At 42.2% G+C, this 17,384-nt stretch overlaps 1 protein-coding gene across 1 annotated transcript in view; it reads left to right on the plus strand.

Annotated features, from left to right (window-relative positions):
* The first annotated feature begins 6,633 nt into the window (after nucleotides 1-6,633).
* The window catches only part of RAD52 (RAD52 homolog, DNA repair protein), a 53,276-nt gene continuing 42,525 nt past the window's right edge, over nucleotides 6,634-17,384 (plus strand). The window contains exon 1 of the mRNA XM_028128090.2: nucleotides 6,634-6,652. The gene's annotated coding sequence lies outside the window, so the exon portion shown is untranslated. The remainder of the gene's footprint in view (nucleotides 6,653-17,384) is intronic.

The following is a 17,384-nucleotide window of genomic DNA, read 5'->3' on the forward strand; positions in this document are numbered from 1 at the left end:
GTTGTCCCAGAGGCTTCTTACACTACCTTCAACTTTCTGAATTCTCTTCTCTTCTTGCTTCTCTGGAGGAGTGTCCTTTGCCTCTTTGTATTCCAAATCTTTGAGTTGATTCTTGTGTTCCTCTAGTCTGCTGTTGGTTCTCTGTATAATATTTTTTATTTCAGTCAGTATATGTTTAATATCTAGTTGGTCCTTTTTCATATCCTCGAGGGTCTCATTAAATTTATCGGCCTTTTCCATGAAATTCTTGAAAAACCTTATAACTGTGGTTTTGAATTCTATGTCCATTCGTTTGTTCTCCTCCATTTCTTTCATTTGGGATCTGTTTCCTTGCCTCCTCATTTTTGCTGCTTCCCTGAGTTGGTTGGGTAGCTTTGTGTACTAGGTGTCCTATTGGTTCAACAGGTCAGCCTCCCAGTTACCTGAGGTGGACACTATTGGTGCACCCCTTTGTGGACTGTGTGTACAGCCTTGTTGTAGTTAAGTCTTGATTGTTGTTGGTGTCACTGGGAGGAACTGACCTCCAGGCCAATTGGCTGTGAGGACCCGCTGTGTCTATAAAGGAAGAATTGCTGTGCTGGAGACACGTTTATGGGGCAGGACTTGTTCCAGTAGGGCTTTGGTGCTCACTGAGTCTGCCTCTTGAATGTGGCCCTTATGAGAGTGGTTGAAATCTGGTGTCATCTCACACTGACCACTAGATACACACTATCCAATGGGGTGCAGGTCAGCTACTGTCTGAGGCCCCCCAGCAGGAGCTACAGCAAGAACTACAGTTTTCTCCTCTTTGCTTGGGCGGTTTTGGAGCAGTCTGACTGGAGCTGCAGTTAATTTGGTTAAGCTGCCACAGAACAGGCCATTTATATGAAAAAGCCACTGTGTGGAGCCTGAGCGGGTTTGTAGAATGTGCGGGGCAGGGTCTCAGGGCGTCACTAGGCTAGGGCATGGCAAACAGCGATGGCTGCTGTCAGCCGTCTCTGCCTTTCCGTGTTTCCAAGTCCCTGCGTCCCGCGCTCCAGCTCAGTAAACAATGATTGCTGGGCGCACCTGTGGAAGAAAGTCATTCTCACTTTCCGACCCAATGGCCAAGAGTCCAGCTTCTCCCCGTAGGCGTCTGGGTCTCCCGTGTGTCCCCAGAAACTGGATTTCAGAGTGATCGGGAGCTTGTCTCCCTTCGGGTTGAAGAAAAGCCGCATACCCAGTCACCCGCCACCAGCCCGATTCACGTGCCTCCATACCTCAGCTTTTCAGCATTTGTGCTCCTTTCTCTTCTTAGTTGTAAATCTTCTACTCAGCCAGCTTTCCTATGGTTCTGGGTGGTAGACGTTTTGTCTTTTAGTTGTATTTTTGAAATTGTTGTGCAAGGTACCAGTTTAGTTGTTTAACTTTGCCGCCATCTTGGTTCCTCCTCCATTTTGAGTTTTCTCTTGTGTATGGTGTAAGTTGGTGGTATAGTTTCATTTTTTTTGGTACCTATCCAATATTCTCAGCACCATTTATTGAAGAGAATGTCTTTACTCCATTGTATACTCTTACCTCCATGTCAAATAGTAATTGAGCATAACGGTTTGAGTCAATTTCTGGGTTCTCTGTTCTGTTCCATGGATCTATGTGCCTGTTCTTGCGTCAGTACCAGACTGTTGTTTTTTTTAACCCTCACCTGAAGATATTTTTTCATTGATTTTCAGAGAGAGTGGAAGAGAAAGGGAAAGAGTGATAGAAACATCGATGTGAGAGAAACACATAGATTGATTGCCTCGTGCACACGGCAACCGAAGTATATGCCCTTGACTGAAATCAAACCCGGGACCCTTCAGTGCACAGGCTGATGATCTATCCACTGAGCCAAACCTGCTAGGGCCTTAGTACAAACTGTTTTGATTACAGTGGCTTTGTAGTATAACTTGATATTAGGTATTTTGATCCCTCCAACTTTGTTCTTTCTCAAGATTGCTGTGGCTATTTGGGGTCCTTTTTTGGTTCCATATACATTTTTGGAGTGTTTGTTTTAGATCTGTGAAATATAGCATTGGTATTTTAATAGGGATTGCATTGAATCTATAGATTGCTTTGGGTCATATGGATATTTTAATGATATTAATTCTACCAATCCATGAACACGGTGTATTCTTCCACTTATTTATATATTTTTCTATCTCTTTTTTCATGGTCCTATAGTTTTCTGAGTACAGGTGTTTTATCTCCTTGATTAAGTTTATTTCTAAGTATCTTAATTTTTTTGTTACAATGGTAAATGGGATATATATTTTTTAAGTTTCTGTTTCTGAGAGATCATTATTAATGTAAAAAAAAATACCATCGATTTCTGGGTGTTAATTTTGTATCCTGCTACATTGCCAAATTCATTTATTAAATCTAGCAGGTTTTTTGTGTGTGGTATCTTTAGGGTTTTCTATGTACAATATCATGTCATCTGCAAATAATGACAGTTTTACTTCCTCCTTTCCAATTTGGATGTCTTTTATTTTTTCTTCTTGTCTGATCACTGTGGCTAAGACTTCCAATACTATGTTGAATAAGAGTGGTGAAAGTGGATATTTCTGTCTTGCTCCTGTTTTTAGAGGGGATGCTTTTATTTTTGCCATTGAGTATGATATTGGCTGTAAGTTTGTCATATATGGCCTTTATTATTTTGAGTCCACCTTTGAATGTGCTTCTTGTGGAGGTGGTTGGGTGGTGCTTTGTTATAATATGAACAGGTGCACGGGCTCTGGGGCCTTCTGGGAGATACAGGCCAAGGTCATCCACTGCCTGTATTCTACGCAGGGCCACCTGGCATCAGCTACAAAGTGATATACAGATGGCTGCTACTTGTGCTGGGCTTGAAGTTGCTAAGGCAAGGCCAAGGTGCAATCCAAGGCCGGCTGCTGCTAATGCCACTTAGTGAGAGGTTTGGAGCACACCAAGGCCAGATGCTGCTTGTTTGCGAGTCTTTAGGAAAATCTGCAGCATGAGTCAGGACAGGCCATGTAATGGAAAATTCACTGGAAACACCTTGAGTGGGTCTGCAAGTTGGTGGGCAGGGTCTTTGAGAATCACCAGGGCAGGTTGAACAGTATGAGCTGGGTTGATGGAGACTCAGATATGGTACCCTCTTGCTGGTATTGTCCCAGAAAAGGAACAATGGCCTCTGCCGGCACTTTTGTCTGGCAGAAAGCTGCCCCACACCCCTACTCACACCCTGATACCAGATTATTCATTTCCTCCCTACATGTTCCTAGTGCCTTTGAGCTGCTATTCCAGTGCTGGAGCTCAGAGGGAGTGTGTCAGAATAAGTCCATGTGTGGGCCCTTTAAGGGGAACTATCTAGGCCCTGGCTGGTGTGGGTGTTGTCAGTTGTTTGAGAGTCATCCATGAGAGGTTGATGGTTCGATTCCCAGTCAAGGCATATGCCTGGGTTTTGGACTTGATCTCCAGTAGGGGGCATGTAGGAGGTAGCTGATTGATGTTTCTCTCTCCCTCTCCCTTCTTCTCTCTCTCTAAAACCAATAAAAACACATTGTTTTCTAAAAAGAGGAACTACCTTGGACTCCAGCAGCCCTCCATCTTACTCAGTCACAATCCCCTTTGTTTTTATAGCCAGAAGTTATGGGGACTCCTCCTCCTGGCACTGGAACCCTGGACTGGGGGCCTGGGGTTTGGATGGGACCACTGTTTCTTCAGGGGGGATCTCCACAGCTGTTATATCTCTCCCTATTTTTATCCACTATAGGATCAGCCCATTCTTAATCTCCACCCGTCCTACCGGTCTCTATGTGGCTTCTTCTTGAAATCTCTAGTTGTAGGACTTCCCTTCAGCTCAATTTCAGGCAGTTCTGAATAATGGTGTTCTGTAGTTTAGTTGTAATGTTGATCTGGTTGTGGGAAGATGCAAGTACTGCAGTTACCTACACAGTTATCTTGACTGGAAGTCTCTATATTTTTAATATATATTGCCAGATTGCTTTACTGAAAGGGTGCATCAATTTACAGTCCTACAAACAATATGAGTATCATCTGAATTAGACAATATCAGACAAAATTGTATTAATGTATGATCATCAATACAAGGTCAAGAATATACACCAGCTAATAACAATGGTTAACTCTGAGAATAAGACTACTTTTCATGTATGATTGGTTGAAGAAATATTTTAATTTCCCAATTTAAAACAGAAATGGCGTTGAAATGATATACTTAATTTAATCTGTACGCTTTTTACTTTTATTAAAGTCAAACCTTTTTTCATATTTATTATATTTCTCCTTTTGTGAAATATCCATTCATTTCATTTGTCTATTTTTCTTGAGTAGTTAGAACTTTTTATATATGAACTCTCTTTACCATGCATGTTAATTATATTTCCCCCATTTTCTTGTTTACATTTAAAGTTTTGTTTTATTTTCTACTTCCAGAAGTTTAAAAAGTTTTATGTAGGTACTTACATTTATCCATGTTTAGAATTTATTTCTCAGCTTTTATACTTAGAAGACTCTTCTCTGTTCTGAGGTCGGATATTCATCTGTATATTTTTTACTTTGCCTTTTGTGTATCTGTATGTGTTTCATATTTCACCCTTGAATTCAATTGTAATTTATTTTAGTATATATTTTGATAAGGAATCTAATCCAAATGGTTAACTAACTGTCCCAACACCACTTTAAAATAAGCATTCTTTTATTGTTTGACTTGAAATGCCACTTTAAAAATTTTTTTTTAATTTTTTACGTATTTTTTCTTTTTTTTAAATATATTTTTATTGATTTCAGAGAAGAAGGGAGAGGAAGAGAGAGATCTATTAGCTGCCTCCTGCATGCCCCCCACTGGGGATGAAGCCCACAACCCAGGCATGTGCCCTTGACCAAAATTGCACCTGGGACCCTTCAGTCCGCAGGCTGACGCTCTATCCACTGAGCCAAATCAGCTGGGGCTCATATTTTTTTCTTTATTGATTAAGGTATTACATATGTGTCCTTATTCCCCCACCCCCCCCAATGAAATGCCACTTTTATCAAATAAATTATTTATGCATTGGTTCTGATTCTAGGCTCTTTACTCAGTTTCAGATAGTGTCACTTGATAGTAGTCATCCAGGAAATGGCTTGCCCGGAAGTAGTTCTACTCAGATAATGAACAGTCTAATTAAAAGAGGTTTATTGAAACAAGCAATTTGAAAACATAAGTGAATTATTTTGTTCTTAGTATTTAATTTAGGGGTGTGATGTCTAAACTTTTTTAATCTTATTTTTGAGCACTGCGTATAGGATGTGCAATCATCACTCAATGGCAAGGCACAGTTCTAAGGGACATTCTAAAGAACTCCCTCCTCATAAGTAGCCACACAATAATTTCCTTCCCATCATAGCTAATTTAAGAAGCCATCAGGGTACATCTACACAACGGAATACTACGCTGCTATAAAAAGAAGGAACTCTTGCCACTTGCAACAGCATGGATGGACCTGGAGAGCATTATGCTAAGCGAAATAAGCCAGTTGGAGAAAGACAAATATCACATGATCTCACTCATTTGTGGAATATAATGAACAACATAAACTGATGAACCAAAATAGAGCTAGGGGAAAAAATATTTTAGAAGTAATCCTGTTATTTGAAGATTTTTAATATTTCCTACAACTTTTGTGATATCATACTATGTTAGTACAGTTTTGGTAATATTATTATATATAAAATCTTTTTTTCTTGAAATATTAATTTTTATTGCATGTAACATTATTATATTTAAAATAGTTTTTTCTTGAAATATTAATGTTTATTGCATGTAAAATTATTATACAAAAATAAAAAAAGGAGCCATCAGGTGATGATTGGGGATGTGCCTCAGTTTGCTATACCTGTCTGGGAGGTATCTATGAAGGGATCTGATAACCACATCTTTTTAAAAAAATATATTTTATTGATTTTTTACAGAGAGGAAGGGAGAGGGATAGAGAGTTAGGAACATCAATTAGCTGCCTCCTGCACACCCCTTACTGGGGACGTGCTCGCAACAAAGGTACATGCCCTTGACCGGAATGGAACCTGGGACCCTTGAGTCTGCAAGCCCACGCTCTATCCACTGAGCCAAACCAGTTAGGGATGATAACCATTTCTTCATAAGACTTGATAGCATGTTTTTCTTTCCTTGGCCTATCCGTAGGGTGCACGGATAGGTATTGAGAAATTCCTCCCCGCCCACTGCTGCATTCTAACCCGGGAATGGGTTTGTGCAGTCCTGCAGGAAGGCGCGGAAAGAGTGGGCCCTAAGAGCCTTTAAGTGCATGCCCCGTGCGAGCTCACCGGCCCGCCAGGGGGCAGCAGAGATCCGGGCGCCGCACAACCTGAGGGGACGGTGAGGGACTGGATGGAGCAATGAGTGACTAAGAATGTAAAGATCAGCGTCGCGCTTCCAGCTTGCTTTACGGCTTTCGGCAGATTGCTTTGCGGCTCTTCTCCCCTTCCTAGTTGATTTACGGCTCCTCCTCCTGTTCTTCCTGGCTCCGCCCTGGCCTTGCTCTCGATAAGGACCTTCTTCCCAGAGTTCCCTTGCACTTCCTTCCCAGACTCCTCTGCGCGGCTCTATCTAAACTCCCTTCCCCCTTCATTTAGCTTAGACCGAGCTCCCTGCGTGCACCGCGCGCTGCTGAGGCGCGTAAGTGGGGAGGCGGACGCCCAGTGGGGTGGTTCCGGCCAGGGTTGTGGAGCTGGGCGGCTCGAGTCCGAGTGGAGCGCAGGGATCGGGCTTGAGCGCGTCCTAAGCGTAGTCATCCGGAGCCCAGAGGCCTGTAGTAACTTACAGTTGGGGTTCACGATCGTGTTTTCTGAGAGTTTGGTGAGGAGGCACAGGGGTTCAGGAAACTCGCACCAGCTCACGTGGCGCAAACCCCAGGACCCCACCCCGGCCTGGTGGCAGCCTGCTGCTCGCGGCGGCCCACGCGGTGCGGGCGAGCCGCCGGCTGCTGCTTGTGGACGGGGGAAGGCGGCTGAAGTTTGTGTCAATGGCCGAGCGGAGTTGGAAGCAGTGGCTGCAGTTTGGAAGGAATTTGACACTCAGTTTAGCCGCGAATTCAGCCTTTTAGACCTGTTCTTAAAAAATTGAGAGACAATCCATATATGATTAAGTTTATCCTTTTAAGGAGAACAACTCAGTGGTTTTTAGTATATTCACAAGGTGGTAAAACCACCATTGTCAAATTCCAGAACTCTTAAGTCACCCTAAAAAGAAACCTGGAACTCATTAGTAGGCACTGCTCATTCTCCCCTACCCCAGCCTCACTAATCCTTTTGTCTCTGAACTTGCCAGTTCTAGATACTTCACAAAAGTGGAATCATGCAATGTTTGTGTCTTGTTTATCTCACTTAGCATAATGTTTCCAAGGGTCATCCGTGTTGTAGCATGTGTCAGTACTTCACTTCTTTTTATGGCTGGATAATATAAATAATAACATTCAGGTGTAGGGATATACCACATTTTGTTTCTCCATTAGTTTTGGGACATTTGGGTCCCCCCTCTCCCCGACTTGCAGGCTTCCTAGAGACCTAGACCTGTTAAGGTCTATTCCTCCGCAGAACTCTGTCTGAGGGGCAAACATTTTAAAACTAAATTTAACTCTGGGATGGGTCAGTATTTCAGGGACCTCAGTTTAGGGAAGTTTGTCTTTTTAAAGTCTTCTCGGTGAACAACATAAGCTGATGAACAAAAATAGATCCAGAGACTAAAACACTGATCAGACCGTCCAACCTCAGAGAGACGGCGGGGGAGGGGGGTCAGAGATCCACCCGAGGACTTGTGTGCGTGCGTGTTAGCACAACCAATGGACACAGACCCGGGCGGTGGGGGCTTGTGCTGGGGGGCGGGAATGGCGGAGGGGGGTCAATCGGGGGAAAAAGGAGACATATGTAATACTTGAAACAACAACAATAATAATTTAAAAAGTCTCGGTTCAGCACTGATTAATTGCAGTGGTGACTGGCGGAGAAATGTTTGTGTGCTGTGTAATGTATGCCATGACTGTTATCTTGTGTATGAACGGGCTGGGTGTATTGGAGATGAGTATATGACAGAGTAGCCGAGATAGCTGTGGGAGAATGGTTTTACCTTAAACAAACCCACAGTCGATCTTTTATATGTCAAATCTGTATTTATGAGTTTATTTACTCGCTAAGCTTTTGAAATCCCAAATCCCTAGTTGATACTCATGGCACTTTTGCAGATGTGCAGGATTCCGAAAAATTTGAGTTGCCCAATGCTCATGTTCTCAGTTGAGGTTAAACCAGGCGATGCTCTTTCAGTTCTCATACTGGAAATGAGAGTCCTTGTATATATAGTGTCAGGTTTTTGGGTATCTACCCGCCCCCACAATGTAAAGGCCTCCCGGCATATTGCTGAAGTATGTTGTTTATTGTTAAGTGAAGGAAGGCTGTGATGGGCCTTACAAAGTTTCTTTTAGATACTAGTAAACTGTTCAGCGTGAACAAGTCAATAATATATATTAAATAAGCTGTCTTTAAACAGAAACACATTCTATTTAGAATGTAGTGAGATGACATTTTGAGATCTAGTTCCTTCTTTAAAAAAGTTTTTTTCTACTCTTAATTTTTTTTGTGTGTCACAAAAATTATAGCAGCATATATGTAAGTAAAAATAAAAGGGAAAAAACCCCTTGATATCCAATCCTGCAGTTCTTGATCCTCACCCATCACTGAGTCCTGTCAGTGTATTCTGCTTCCTGTAATACATATCCAGAGTCCATCCTTTCTCTGCTACATTTCTATGATCCTGAATCTTTATAATTTCTTTTCTGGACTGTTGTAACATAGACTCCTAACTGAACTCTCCCTCAATTATTCACTGTTGGCGAAGAGCTTTCTGAGACAATAAATGTCATCTTATTGTTTTCAACTTAAAATTTCCATTGCTTCCTCATGGTTTACAAAAAAAGTTCTGAACTTTTAAAGATGGCTTCTATTACCCTTCATGATTATGTCCTCTCCTGTCTTTAATAAAGATGAAACGAGCCCTAGCTGGTTTGGTTCAGTGGCTAGAGAGTCGGCCTGAGGACTGCAGGGTTTCAGGTTCCATTCCCGTCAAGGGCACATGCCCAGGTTGTGAGCTCGATCCCCCGTAGGGGTTGTGCAGGAAGCAGCCAATCAATGATTCTCTCAAATCATTGATGTTTCTATCTATCTCTCCCTCTTCCTTCTCTGAAATCAAATTTTTAAAAAATGAAAAGAGGTCAGACAGAAGGAAAATTTCCTTATATAATATGCTTTGTTCCCTCATTTTTTATTTGTGCCTCCCTCCACATGTAATTAGAAATGCTTTTAGATAATAAGGAAATGGATAAGAATAAAAATGTTTCCCAATCTTGTTTACCTTCTTAATATCTCTTAATCTAGTCTATACTCACAGTCACTATCCTACTTTAAGTTCTTTCTCCTTTCCCCGACAAGTCTTTTTTTTGGTCATATGTTTTTATTTCTTTGGGAAAATACCTATCAGAAGAATTCTTGGGTTATGTGGCAGATGCATATTTAATTTGTAAAGAAATCAGGTTTATTTTAGAAATTATAAAATTATAAGTCTTCTAGAAAATATTGAAGACTATTTTCATGACTTGGTGGCGTGCAAAAGGTTTTCTTAGACAAGACTAGGAAAGCAATAACCACTTTTAAAAAGATCAATGGTATTACATTAAGATTGAAAAGGTCTCATCAAAGACAACTCTAAGAAAATGAACAGGCTAGCACTGACACCTTTCTGACAAAGGGCTGCTATCTAAGGTATATGAAGAGCCATTAGGTTCAAGGCCTGCGACTAATGGTCTGTGGCCTGCTGCTTTACTCTCTGGGTCTGTGGCTCCATCCTAAGTTAGTCTCCCTTTTTCTATGAATGGTAGCATGTGTTTACAGCTCAGTAATTTTATCACCGTATTTCCTGCCAACAGTGAGAGTTCTAATTGCTTTACATCCTTGCCAACTTTGGGTGTTGTCAGTCCTTATTTTTAACCATTCTGTTGGGTATAGTGAGGTATGTCATTATATGCATTGGTTACCTTTATTGAAATTCAGATGACTGCATAAATGGCAGTTGATTTCTGGACTCTTCTGTTCCATTGGTCAATCCTTATTGGTACCACACTGTTGTAATTAATGTAGAGTTATCATAAATCTTGAAGTCATGTAGTGCAGGTCAGCAACTTTGTTGTTTTTTTTTAAGCTTGATTTGGTTAATTTAGATACTTTGCATTTTCCATATAAATATTAAAGTCATCAGTTTCTCCAAAAAAGACTGGTAGGCTTATGATTGGGATGGCATTGAATCTTTAGATCAATCTGAACAGAATTAACATCTAAACAGTATTGAGTCTTCAAATATATGAACACTAGAGGCCCAGTGCATGAAATTCATGCACTGGAGTAGGGGGGTCCCCTCAGCCCAGCCTGCGCCCTCTTGCAGTCCAGGATCCCTCTCGCAGTCCGGGACCCCTCGCTCCTTTCAGCTCGCCTGCTCGGTGCTCCTTAGCGCTTCCATGGAGGCAGGAGAGGCTCCAGCCACCGCCACTGCGCTCGCCAGCGTGAGCCCGGCTTCTGGCTGAGCGGCACTCTCCCTGTGGGAGCACACTGACCACCAGGGGACAGCTCCTGCGTTGAGTGTCTGCCCCCTGGTGGTCAGTGTGCATCATAGCGACCGGTCGTTCCGCCGTTTGGTCGATTTACACATTAGGGTTTTATTATATAGGATGGTACATTCCCATTTCTATTTAAGTCTTGTTAAATTTCTTTTAGATCTGGCTGGCATGGCTGGCTCAGTGGTTGAGCGTCAACCTATGAACCAAGAGGTCATGGTTCACCCTGACTGGTTTGGCTCAGTGGATAGAGCGTCGGCCTGCGGACTGAAGGGTCCCAGGTTCGATTCCAGTCAAGGGCATGCACTTTGGTTGTGGGCACATCCCCAGTAGGGGGTGTGCAGGAGGCAACTGATCGATGTTTCTCTCTCATCGATGTTTCTAACTCTCTATCCCTCTCCCTTCCTCTCTGTAAAAAATCAATAAAAAATATATGTTAAAAAAAAATAAAGAGGTCATGGTTTGATTCCCGGTCAGGGCACATGCCTGGGTTGCGGGCTTCATCCCCAATAGGGAGTGTGTAGGAGGCAGCTGATCAATGATTCTCTGTCATCATGGATGTTTCTATCTCTCTCCTCTCCCTTCCTCTCTGATATAAAAAATATATATATTAAAATTTGTTCTTTTAGTACTGTTTTGTTTTCAGTGTAACAGTCTTACACATCTTTAAAGTTACTCAAAAGTGTTTTTTTTTAAAAACTTGTAAATGGAGCTATCATTTGTATTATTACTCTGTATGCAGTGTGCCATTTTTCTCTGACTGCTTTCAAGATTTTCTCTTTATTTTTGGTTTTTAGCAGTTTGCCTATGATGTATTTAGGTGTGGTTTTCTTTGTATTTTTCCTGCTTTGAGGTTTGCTAAGCTTCATAAATGCATACATTTATGCCTCTCACCCAACTTGGGAAATTTCAGGCCATTATTTTCTAAAATATTTTTCCCATTCTCTTGAACTCTTCTTTTGGGACCTCAGTTGTATGCATGCTAGCCATTTTGATATTATTCCACAGAACCCTGAAGCTCTTTCATTATTTTCAGTCTTCAAGTTCACTGACTTTTTTTTATCTTTAATTTTGCATTTTGTGAACAGGATTGACAGCTGGGATGATTTATGAGATTCCTGGTTCAAAGGTAGTTCCTGTTGGTTTGTAAGTAATCTTGGCCTTTTTATTAGAAGGCTTTTGTGGGGGAGATGTCCTTTGACTTTAAATTTTTCTCTTGAATTACAGGATCCTATATTTCCCCTCTTTCTCCCTTCACAGAAGTTTCAAAGGGCATCTTATTTTCCTTTCAACCGTTTCTCCCCAGAAACATTGACTTTCCAGTACTGCCTCATTGAATTCTAGACTATACTGGTCTAACAGAACACTTAGTATCTTTATACTTAAGTATGGGTTTTCTTTCTCCAGGAATGATTTTAGTTCCACTTAGGCTCTTCATCATCCTCTTCTCTCTTCTATGCATTTCCTTTCCCATTTGGGGCCCACCTTGCTCTCCTTAAAGAGTTTGGATGAGACTTTGAGAAATATCTCCAGCAGAAATTAATGTTTACTCTTTCTACTTCCAGGCTAGTTGAGCTAAATAGTATTTTCAGTCTTCTAATTACGTTAGAAGATACGGGATATTTGTGGGGGTTTTTGTTTGTTTTTTAATCAGGAGATTCTTTTTTCTTTTCTTTACAAGTATATATTTTTATTGATTTTTTTGTTCAGGGAGAGAGAAAGAGAAACATCAATGTGATTGGCTGCCTGCCAGGTCCCCTACCAGGGATCAAGCATGGAAATTGAAATCTCTTGGTGCATGGGACAGTGCCCAACCAACTGAGCCATGCCGACCAGGGCTTTTTTTAAAAAATATATTTTTTTATTGATTTCAGAGAGAAGAAGGGAGAGAAATATAGAAACATCAGTGTTGAGAGAGAATCATTGATCGGCTGCCTCCTGCACACCACCTACTGGGGATGGAGCTTGTAACCCGGGCATGTGCCCTGACCCGGAATCCAACCGTGACCTCCTGGTTCATGGGTTGATGCTCAATCACTGAGCTACACCAGCTAGACTACTTGTGGTTTTATTTGTTCTTCTTGTAAATCTGTATAGTTTTTGGAGGATGTATTGGGATGTTTGGATTTATGTAGCTGTCATAACCTTGACTATTAGGAAGTCTTTCCTAACATTTTAAAAAATTTGAAGCCTTCAGGAAAGTTACACAGTGAATACCTGCATACACTAGATTCATAAGTTTGTTACTTTGCTTTAACCTTTCTCCTTCTCTTCCCTCATTTGCACACACACAGTAACATTTTATTAGTTGAATGATTTGAACGTTACAGAAAACATGCCAATTTACTCTAATATTTTATCATATATCTCCTACATAACCATGATATAATTATCACACTTAGTAGGTTTAACAATGATAAAGACCAGCATCTAATATGCAGTCCATCATCAGACTTTCCCTTTGTTCCAGTATTGTCCTTCATAGCTTTTTTTTTCCTGACCTAAAATCCTATCAAGGATCACACAGTGCATTTTAGTTGTCATGTCTCTTTAGTCTTCTTTAATCTAGAAGACTTTACTAGACTTTTTGTTTTACTTGGTTTTGTCTTTTTGACATTTTTGAAGAGTCCAACCCTTGTAGATTTGAATTTGTCTGATCATTTACTTATGATCAAGTCAGGAGTAGATTGGTAGAACACTACCAAAATGATGTTGTGACTTTCTCAGTGCTTCCTTCAGAAAGCACATGGTGCTATTATTGGTGACATTATGTTTAATTATTTGATTAAGGTGGTTATTTGCCAGATTTCTCCATTGTTAATCTATCTTTTGCCACCCACCTCCCCAGTCCCCAAATTTTCCCTTCAAGTGAAGATAGTGTATTTGGGAGATGACCCCAGGGCATACTGGTAGAGGAGAGGAGAAGTGAGGTGGGAAAGAAAAGTCATTAAACAAAAGTACTTGTCAAGCCAGTTACCACTGGTGGGCAACCAAGCCTGATTTCACTGGGGACCTCTGGAGCCAGCACGGAACTGTGCTCAGTATTATTTCACGGAATGGGTAAGAAATCCAGGGTCTTTACACACTAACTCCTGTCAGTCATTGTTTTAGGTTGCTCCCAGGGGCATCAATTCTCTGGTGCTTCCAGCTTACCATTAACAGATGCAAAATGGGCCCTGGATGCCAAAGGAAGCCTTCAGGTAAAGAGATGCACATGTTGGCATTTGGAAGTTAGATGAGGGTGCACTAGTGTGGTAGGAGCTGAGGGATAATTGGCAGAGCATTCATAGTGTCTGCTATACCTGTGTACTCCAGAACCTGGAGCTTGAGGCAAAAGCTCATATGCCATTATGTTTTCAGGAAGTGCAATTTCAGAAAGCAGAAGTGAGGGGAAGGGGGATTGAGGAGAGATGAAAGATTACTAGTAAATCAGTTCAAGGGTACATCTCCAAGCTGGACACCCCTTTGTAATAAGTAAAACTGGTTCCTTGATTTTCTAAAGCTATCTTCCAGGAGGATGGCTTAAGTACTGCATCCCAGGACAATCCACTCGAAGGAAGGAGATATGCCTCTCAGCTTCTGTATCTCACTGGTAAAAGCTTTGCCTCATGGTATATTTACTTCCCCAAATTTTCAGATTGTGCATGTGTGGGCATCAAGAGGGTCCCATAGGTTCTCACACCTCAAAGTCAAGAGGGAAACCAAGGGTGGGGGTGAGAAGCATCCAGCATGTGCGAGAGAGACCATTGGTTATCCCTGTGTGCAGTTGGTTAGAATCAACGCATACTTGGTTTGCCTAATTAGCTGGGATGAAAAAAGTAATCGGGGACCTCAGACATGCAAAGCGGAGAAGACTTGAGGTGCTGCTACATAAAATATGCCTGATACATTTGGATTCTACTTTTGTTTAACAAATATACACATACATGCACATAAAACACATACACAAACACAGTCACTTATAAAAAAGACAACAGCTATCTCTTGCTGGTGAGGGTCTAGCCAAATTTTACTTCCACCCATGTTTTTTGATATATGATTAGAGCTTATTACCCTAGTCAGTTTGGCTCAGTGGATAGAGTGTTGGCCCGCCGACTGAAGGGTCCCAGGTTCGATTCTGGCCAAGGGTTCATACTTCAATTGCAGGCTGGATTCCCGTCCCTGGTTGGGGTGGGTGTGGGAGGCAACCAATCGATGTGTCTCTCTCACATCAATGTTTCTTTCTCCACTATAAAAAAGTCAATGGAAAAATATCCTCGAGTGAGGATTAACAACAACAAAAAGATATTTTAATTATTTTAAATCCTCACCTGAGGATATGTTTTTGTTGATTTTTTTTTTTTTTTAGAGAGAGAAGGGAGAGGGGGAGAGAGAGAGACATCGATGTGAGAGAGAAATATTGATTGGTTGCCTACTGTACTCACCTGACCAGGGATCGAACTGCAACCTGGGTATGTACCCAGACCAGAGATTGAACCCACAACCTTTAGGTGTACGGACTGTTCTCCAACCAACTGAGCCACCTGGCCAGAGCAAGATGTTTTAATTTTATAATAAAACTAGAGGCCCGGTGCACGAAATTTGTGCATGGAGGGGGGTTGTCCCTCAGCCCAGCCTGTACCCTCTCCAATCTGGGACATCCCTCTCACAATCCAGGACTGCTGGCTCCCAACTGCTTCCCTGCCTGCCTTCCTGATTGCCCCTAACTGCTTCTGCCTGCCAGCCTGATTACCCCCTAACCACTCTGCTGCCAGCCTGTTTGCCCCCAACTTCCCTCCTCTGCCGGCCTGGTCACCCCTAACTGCCCTCTCCTGCAGGGTTGATCACTTCCAACTGCCCTCCCTTGCAGGCCTGGTCCTTCTCAACTGCCCTCCCTTGCAGGCCTGGTCCTTCTCAACTGCCCTCCCTTGCAGGCCGGGTGCCTCCCAACTGCCCTCTCCTGCTGGCCATCTTGTGGTGGCCATCTTGTGTCCACATGGGGGCAGGATCTTTGAACACATGGGGGCAGCTATATTGTGTGTTGCAGTGATGATCAATCTGCATATTACTCTTTTATTAGATAGGATAGAGTCCTGGTACAGGGGTGGGGGCCAGCTGGTTTGCCCTGAAGGGCGTCCCAGATCAGGTGGGGGTTCCCTTGGGGTGTGGGGCGGCCTGAGCGAGGGGCCTGTGGTGGTTTGCAGGTGGGCCACGCCCCCTGGCAATGCAAGCGGAGGCCCTGGTATCTGGAATTTATTTTCCTTCTACAATTGAAACTTTGTAGCCTGGAGCAGAGCCAAGCCTGGGGCTCCCTCCGAGGCCCGCAGCCATTTGTGTTGGGGTTATAATTGAAACTTTGTTGCCTTAAGCGGGTGGGCCCGGCCAGGGTGTGTGGAAAGCTTTGCTTCCCCTGTTACCGGCGGCAACCCTGGCCTGCTCTCTCAAGCTCCATTCCGCCGCCATTTGTTTGAATTTGTTTACCTTCTATAATTGAAACTTGGTAGCTTGAGTGGAGGCTTAGGCCTGGCAAGGGCTGGCGGAAAGCTTGGCTTCCTCTGTTAGCTAGGAAACCTTGCTCTCTGTGGCTGTAGCCATCTTGGTTTGGGTTAATTTGCATACTCGCTCTGATTGGATGGTGGGCGTGGCTTGTGGGCATGGCTTGTGGGTGTGTCAGAGGTATGGTCAATTTGCATATATGTCTATTATTAGATAGGATAGTTGTAAAAAGTTTAGAATGGGAGGCAGAGCAGTAAGCTTTATTTCAAAGCAGAAACTAGAAGAAAAAAGTGATTCCATGTTTTATGGGGAGAGATAAGGGTTGTTCTTTTCTTCAACAAAAGGTTGAATATTTTATGATAGTGTTTAGAAAAGTAGCATCAAGCTCTTTTTTAAATGTGAGAAGTGTAATTCTTGCCTTATAAAATTAGTTTCTAAAGAATTAAAAAATATACTTGGTCTGTTATCCTACATTATGTATTTCACTCCTTCCCTCATCTATTCATTTAATTACTAACCAAACACTTCGTTCCTGACCCCTTACTATACATAAGGTACTGTGCTGGTCACTTGGGGGTGTCAAAATGAATCAGGAGGAATCCCCCACCTTCTAGGATCTCATATTGGAGTGGGGGAAATGGCTGTGGCAGAGACAGTACTCACAAACTATTCAAATGCTTTCTTGTTTCCCAGCCTCCATTGCAATTAAGTTGGGGCCATGTGACAAGTTCTGTTCACTTCTGCCCTAAGGCAGTTGTGACCTGGTGTGACTCCTTCAACTCTACTGCTGCCACTATGACCTTAGAGGTCACATGTGCTACATGACACAGCTACAAGATGGGCAGGGCCACCAGACTGCATTAGATCTTGTATGGGATGAGATATAAACCTTTATTATGTTAAGCTATTTTTTTAGTGGTAAAATACACATAACATAAAATTTATTTAACCATTTTAAGCATGCAATTCATTGGCATTAAGTCCATTCAGTCAGGTGCTCATTTGAGACTTTATGAATATCCCGTTCCCCCACAACTTTTAGCATCTAATGATGAGCTTTGCTGGATGCTGCTATTACCACATCATTTTAAAATGACAAATTTCTGAAGTTTATCTTATTAATATTCTCTTTTACAAGTGAAGAAGTTTGGGCACAGGGAGGCTAAGTAGTTATCCAATTTAAGTAACTTACCTGATGGAGCTGGATTTGAACCACATCTGACTGTAATGTTCAATACATGCTTTATAGCAGGATTTGGCACACTGTGGCACCTCTTCTTT

This window comes from Eptesicus fuscus, chromosome 7 (assembly GCF_027574615.1).
Source record: "Eptesicus fuscus isolate TK198812 chromosome 7, DD_ASM_mEF_20220401, whole genome shotgun sequence".
In the NCBI taxonomy this organism is placed as follows: domain Eukaryota; kingdom Metazoa; phylum Chordata; class Mammalia; order Chiroptera; family Vespertilionidae; genus Eptesicus; species Eptesicus fuscus.